Source organism: Pocillopora verrucosa, chromosome 4 (genome assembly GCF_036669915.1).
Source record: "Pocillopora verrucosa isolate sample1 chromosome 4, ASM3666991v2, whole genome shotgun sequence".
Taxonomy (NCBI): Eukaryota; Metazoa; Cnidaria; class Anthozoa; order Scleractinia; family Pocilloporidae; genus Pocillopora; species Pocillopora verrucosa.
Window position 1 is genome coordinate 12,168,816 of NC_089315.1, and position 6,000 is coordinate 12,174,815.

At 40.3% G+C, this 6,000-nt stretch overlaps 1 pseudogene; it reads right to left on the bottom strand.

Annotated features, from left to right (window-relative positions):
- The window catches only part of LOC131796057 (short transient receptor potential channel 4-like), a 50,920-nt pseudogene extending 45,904 nt beyond the window's left edge, over nucleotides 1-5,016 (bottom strand).
- Between the last annotated feature and the right edge of the window lie 984 nt (nucleotides 5,017-6,000).

The window sequence follows — 6,000 nt, forward strand, 5'->3', positions numbered from 1 at the left end:
TACAGATAGACGTATTAGTTTATCAGAACAAGTCCAACAACTCCAGAGATACGTTTCTCAAACCCTTATTCTTTAAGCATATCTGAAACTCTGTACGTTTTTTGTTTAACGTTGAGCTTAACGAATTGGTCTTGGAGGCGTAAGACTTCTTCTTTCGCGAATCCCGTATTTACGCCTTTAAGTGTATGACATGAAAAATAGTTCGTGTATTAGAAGGTCGCTGTCTCTTTGTAATATAATGAGTTTGCATGTCAAGGGTCGATTCCCCGTTAAATAACTCGCGAATTTAATATTATTCACACGGCCATCGGCTGTAAGTGTAACTGCTGCCAGATGAATAGATTCTTGGGCAAGGCTGCAGTTTCGATTCTTTCTGAATCTCTTCAGTTGCCTCCTAACAATAAATTTGTCACGGACGAATAACAGGAGTCGCGCAGGACCGCAAACACTTTCGAAGGAACGGCAGCAGACAGTGAATCCCCATTACATTCCACGTCTATTCACGCTCTCTTGCTGCCACCAGAGATGTTCACTCGACCGCGACAGGGTCCAATGACGCGCTTTTCATTTTACGACCATGATGCAGAAATCACATTCCTGCGGCGCAAATAACAATAATCCCGTTGTAATGCAAGCTTAGTTACATTTTCCGAGAGTGACTTTCGTAATCCAGGAGTACACGCCAACTCCAACTGGAGTCTTTTTTTCTCATTGGTGGTGTAAATAACGATACCAATTTCTTAAATCATTTATTAAAGTTTAGGAAAGCTAAGCAACTCGAGGGACCGTTAAACATTTCAGTTTCAGAACTATATCGTGCTTCACGACGAGCTTTTCCCAAGACAAAAAATACATGCAAACTAGGCTGAGGCGGATCTAAGATCCGCTGGGCAAATGTTAACTGTAAGAGAAGAACTAAGTTCGCACCCACACTACGATCGAGGTATTGCGGATTAATTTTCGGTACTTATTTTTTTGGCACTTTCCGCTGTCCAAATTGCATGGCAAGAGTAACCCAAAATCTTTAAGCCGACCTTTCTTGTCATAATACGAATGTATGTTTTCCAGATAGGGTACACGCGTTAATTTCAGCGTCACTCGCGTTCTTGCATCTCGTGAAACATACAATGGAAGTTTGCTGACCCACTCTATTGGTACAAGCATCTGGATAGTGGTTAAGATTTGAAAAGGATGAAGTTTTTCACCAAAACCACGTAGTTTTCAACGCTAACAAAGTGAAAACGTAGTACCGGTATATCCACTCCGGAAGATAACACCGTAAACAACAGTAAACTCTAACCGCGATGAGAACACTCATGGATCACACAGCGCAGCTAAACTCAAGTTTTTATTTTCCAGATAGTATTGGCCTGCAAAGAAATAGATAACGGAGTTTTTTGCGCCTTTCGCCGGCAGCACATAATTGGCAAATGTTAAGGAAGTAATGTAATTTAAAGCGATCGTTAAAGGAGTAAAATCTTCGAAGTTTTTTTTTCCCGCCGGAGTTTCCTGGCGCTCCGCAGCGAACACAGCTAACTTCATGTATTAGGCTGCGAGAAAACCTAACGAAAACTAGTAGAAAAAGTTCTTCACTCACAAAACTCTTTAATAATCTATGACCAATTTTACATCTGGTATCTGAAGTTGTTTTTTTTAAACAGGGAAGTTATCACATTTGAGAGTAGAGTTGGAAATGTAAATGCAATGGAATACGTTGCGAGAAGAGGTATATTTTACTCGTTGGTAATTTTGTTCTTTAAATAAAACATCAACGAGATCTTGGGGGAGACACCAGAAAGTCAGTCAACGGAACGTGCACTTAGTATATGGTGTTGATTCAGTTCGAGTTGGTTGCTTATCGCAACAGGATAACTAATTTTTAGCTGAAAAAAGGTGGAATTTTCATCACGGTTTTTGATGGTTAACGTTAAATTAAATCTATAAAGGAAAAAAATTGTACAGTCAAGACAAGTAAATTTAATTTTGTCGAGATTCAAACTCAAAATTAGTTTGTTATGAGACACAAACGCACAGTCTCAAATGAACCAGCTCCCCAAGAGAGACAGAAACTGATAAAAAAGGACAGGTTCAGCCTTCAAATAACAACCGCCCAAATAGGACTGACTACCCAAGAGTGACAGAACCAGTAGAAAAGACAAGGTTCTTCCTTCAGATAACTACTGCCCAAATAGGGCTGACTACCCAAGAGAGACAGAGCCAAGTCAAAAGAAACAGGGAAGGTTCTGCCTTCAGATAACAAAGGCCCTAGCAAGACTGACTTCCCAAGAGAGACAGAACCAGGCGAAAAAAAGGGGAAAGGTTCTGCCTTTAGATGACAACAGCCCAAATAGGACTATTTCAAAACATAGGCACGCTATGCATGCAAGAGTTACTTTTTTGTAGGGTGGGTGGATTACTTGAAACATTGTGAGTGATCTCTACATTCTTACAAAAGGAGAGAAGAATATTAATGTGGGAAAGAACGAAAATGTCGAATTACCTCACCCACAGGTATTTTGTGGTAGATTATGTGTGTTTTGCGAATAAATGGTGCCTTTGACACTACGAAACAGTGCAGTACAATTAGTTAGAAAACACACTAACCAACCAAGAGCCCGTCATGTTACAGGAAAGGATTAATCGAGCTGTGATGTAAGGATTCATTCCATAATTAGTTCATCTTGCTAATGTTAGGTTCCAACAGTTGAAGGAAACACCATGTGATTTCAAGCATCTGCCATCAAACTACTACAGGAATAATTCGTTTTCCTGCTTCGAAGGCACAGAAGCAAAGGTAAACCTTGCTTTGCTGATAAAACGGTTCAGGCATCATCATTTTCAGCTCAAGTTATTAAGCAGGGAGATTCACCGAGCGTCATTACATAGCTCAAGACAGAAATCATCAAGCATACAACGGCCTACTGTAATTTGAGAAACGAAACGAAATGAAAGTCTGTAATATTGCGAAATGGAAAAATGCTAATGATTTGCAAAATATAAATTTCTATTTTGCAAATCATTAGCATATTTCCATTTCCCAAATTACAGATTTTCATTTCGTTTCGTTTTGTTTCGAAAATTACAGTAAACCCATACAACCTAAACTTAACGTCAAATTGGTCAGGCCAGCGAGTAGAATTTCTTTCTCGCCAAATAATACAGTTAAGTCCTAGATACCGCAGAACACACTCGTACCTTCGCACGGAAAGTTCCTGCGCTTACCTGATGACTTATTAAAAATGATATTTCAAACTGAAAGAGCTCCTTAGTTATGACATAGACGCCGGAAATGTATTATCAAAAAATCTCAATTTTTTCAAGCGTTAAATGATACTCCTGTCTCTTCAGAACATAATGCAGTTGAAATCTCCCTCGAAAACAAGGTCCCTGCCGAGCAGCTCACCGGCCTCCATGCCGACACAGAGTCAAAGGTCTGATCAGAATAAATTATCAGTTAGCTGGCAGAATTTAACGATTGTATTGTCGTGGCAGAACAGATAATCGCTCTTTGTGTCACAACGTAACCCAATAAATCTGCAGATGCCGAGTACAACAACTGTTACTCGATTGTCATTGTTAGCTTAGCCGTTCTTTTCGCCGAATCATTCTGCAATTGCGAAAATTTTCATTCATGCTATGATTGCGTAGTTATTTCCAAAGAGAAAATTGTTCGGAAGAGTCATAAATTTACGTAGCAACCGTCAACGCGCAAGCCGCGCGGATCCTCGCGCTTGTTTACATTTAAATTGTCAACTAATTAATTTCACGTTCAAAGCCAAACATCTCTCCTTCACTTGCTCAGCAAGTGAATTGAGTCCTCTCGCTTTACATTGACAAGCTTATAGATCATTTTCCGCTTCACCGGTGAGAATCTTTTTCTTAAGCTAAGCTATCATGTTACGCAGGAATTTTCGAGAGTTTCTCGTTACAAATTGAAAAAATTCAAGTGGTAAAAAACAATTGCTTCATCCGACGCCAGAAAGAATATTAGATATGTGAACAGAAAAACCTATCGTATATCTCCTCCATCAGTCTTTATAATTGATATTTACTACCAGTAAAGCGCTTCATACCACAAACTATCACTAAAGCGCACGTACCTTCTTCCTTCTCTTATTAACTGCACTCTTGAGAAGACTCAGACTTTGAATAAAATTCTTGTGTTGATTAGGATTACTTTGCAGTAGGCAACCCACTCCCTCTATATCCATGATCTGGTAAAGTTCTTTCTGGGAGGCTTTCTTCAGCACGCCAGCAGCAAACGTTTCGTAAGCCTCCGCCGATTTTCTGTAAACATCTCGGCTATTGTAGTGCTTCAGAGACGACGCTTCATCGAGTAGATATGCATCATGTAGAGAACTTTCTATGACATCCTCCTTCTTTTCCTTTTCTTTTCCAACCAATTTCCCATCTTCCTTGCAAAATCTACACTTACAGTTAGATTTTGTTCTCCATAGCCATTCTAAACCAATGAACAGAGGGTTAGAATGAATTTTGATCCAGTTAAGTTTCGTTTCATCGTTTATGCTCTCAATTTCTGATCCTTGCGGTTCGGAGCTTTGTTGCTCGTCGCTAGACTCTTTCGAAGAGTTCAAACAACAACGAGGTTTGCACTTGTTGGGACAAAAGTTAAACATTTTCGTGCAGCAATCCCGACAGTCGCACCGAAATCTCCCTTCCCTCTGCCGCTCTTTCTTGTTGGCTTCCTCGCAGTCATTTCGGAAGTTTTCGTGTTCCAGCCTGACCATAGCATGGTTCCTTTCCAGAAGTTTCCAACATTCGAAAGCATCGTTTTCCCCGAGGGCACGGAGTAATTGGTTTGCAAGATTGTTCTCTGGTTTTCTATCATTCTCGTCTTCTCTCTCCAAAATATCTCGCAGAGGACTGTTAACGTCTTCGGCACCCCCTTCCTGCTGTAAATGTACATTTTCGGCGGCGATGTCTTGCGCCATAGCAAGAAAACTTGAAAACAGAAAGACTTGTTTTAGACAACAGAACTAATCCGTTCCTTTAATTCCCAGACGACAGTCCTGATTATAAGAGTGTTATTATAAGAGTGTTAACGTGCCAAAACTTGTTTTTTTTCATTGGTAGTTGGGTTTGTTTCGGGTCATTTGTGCATTAATAAAGCATGTTACTAGGCATTTCAAAAGCTTTTGTTTAAAGAAAACGCATCAATCAAATAGTTTGGAAACTTACTGGGCCGAAAAGAGCTCTAACTGATTACTAAGTCGAAAAAGTTAATGTCGCATCTCTTTCACTTCTTTTTTTTAAGAATTTTCAAAGGTCCCAGAATTGGGTCGGGTTGGCTCATGACATCATCGTGGAACCTAATTCGACATTACTCATATCATTTAGTTAGAAAGCAGACGCTCTAAAACCTAGGAAAGCGCTATGAAATTATGCCCAGAGGATGTGTTGTTGGAGGCTACAGGAATACAGCTTCCCTAAAAGATGGTTAGCTCTTCATATCATCCCGAATTCGATGGACAACCGCCCTGAAGTATAAGACGCGGGAGAAAATCAAGTTTGATTTCTCTTGAACGTGTTGACGGGCCGGCGTGACTCCAGGCATTCGCAAACGATTTTAAATCTTCTGCCTTCGAAGTTTAGCTCGGACCAGGGCATCTTTTAATGACTCTACTTTTCGATATCATAATCGGGATGACTTTTAAATAATGCCCTTGAGCGCGGTTGGTTGTAAATAAGATGCCATTTCTCCATGAGAAGAAGGCACTACAGACTAAGCCCAAGAGTTCGACCTTGCTCGGTTGAGCGATCTTTAATATTAATTAGTAGTAGTCAATGGCATTCCCTGTCTTAATTACCAGTCAAACTTCTCGACGTCGCAACGCGCGGGAGGAATCACGAAAACTAAACCATCTCAAATTTCGAGGCGTACAGTAAACTGGAAATCTGTAAAATGAATTAGGAAGGGCAAGCCGGTAGAAGAACCGTCGGGGAACGAATTTTGCCGTATGTGTGCTTGTGATATGCCTT